Below are 935 nucleotides of genomic sequence, written 5' to 3' on the forward strand. Positions count from 1 at the left end.
AGTCAATCTAATCTTAGTTAATTTTATGACTAATTTGGTGTTAACATGATTAAGATAGGTTGTTATTGATTTATTGTGCTTTTGTTAATGTTTAATGAAGGAAGAACTTTAATAGAAGAAGGAAAGCAATTTTAAGGCACAAATTTTCATTGCACATGTCTTAGTATTTTGACCATAACTCTCTCTACCAAAGTCTAAATGAAAATATTATTAAACCATTGGAAAGCTAAGAGAAAAAGATACAACTTTTATGTTTACCACTTCACCTAGTTTGGCATGAAAAGTAGTCAAAAATCTTATAAAATTTAAATTATTGCAGTAGTCGTAGAGCAATTACAATTTCCACTAATTAAATGGTTGTGGTTGTGGCCTTGGTGGAGATAGGCCACAGCTCACATGGTGTGATGAGGAAATTTGATTAGAATTGGCTTCTTTCTTCACCTAGCTTGGCCTAAGTTCAAAGCCCTATAAAATAACCTTTCAGAGGACTTTTAGAGGAAAAAAAAGAAAAAACCAAATTGATAGCTGAGAATCAAGCCATAAAGTCATTGAAGCTGAGAAGAATTTGAAGGATTCAAGAAGATTTGGAAGATCAACATTATAATTCGTAGGTTCTATCATCCTTTGTTATCCTCCTATTTTTCTTAGTTTGATTTAAATATTTAAACTCTGTTTGATGATGAAGTGTGACTTGATGGGGAACTAAATTATTAATTTAAGATTATGATTGAACTTAATACGTAGTCTGATTTATTTATCCCTTTTTTGCTCATGTTTGATGGATTTAAGTTGTTTATTTTATTCAGTACTTGATGCTTCTACTTGCTTGATCACCAACTAGATTAAATTGGAAACCTAAGTTAAACCTTGACGAAGGAGATTTAGGTAGACTTTGAATAGAATTGCATACGATCCAATGAACTTAGTTGATTAGG

This window comes from Theobroma umbraticum, unplaced genomic scaffold (assembly GCF_002168275.2).
Source record: "Theobroma umbraticum cultivar Fairchild unplaced genomic scaffold, ASM216827v3 scaffold_146.0, whole genome shotgun sequence".
Taxonomy (NCBI): domain Eukaryota; kingdom Viridiplantae; phylum Streptophyta; class Magnoliopsida; order Malvales; family Malvaceae; genus Theobroma; species Theobroma umbraticum.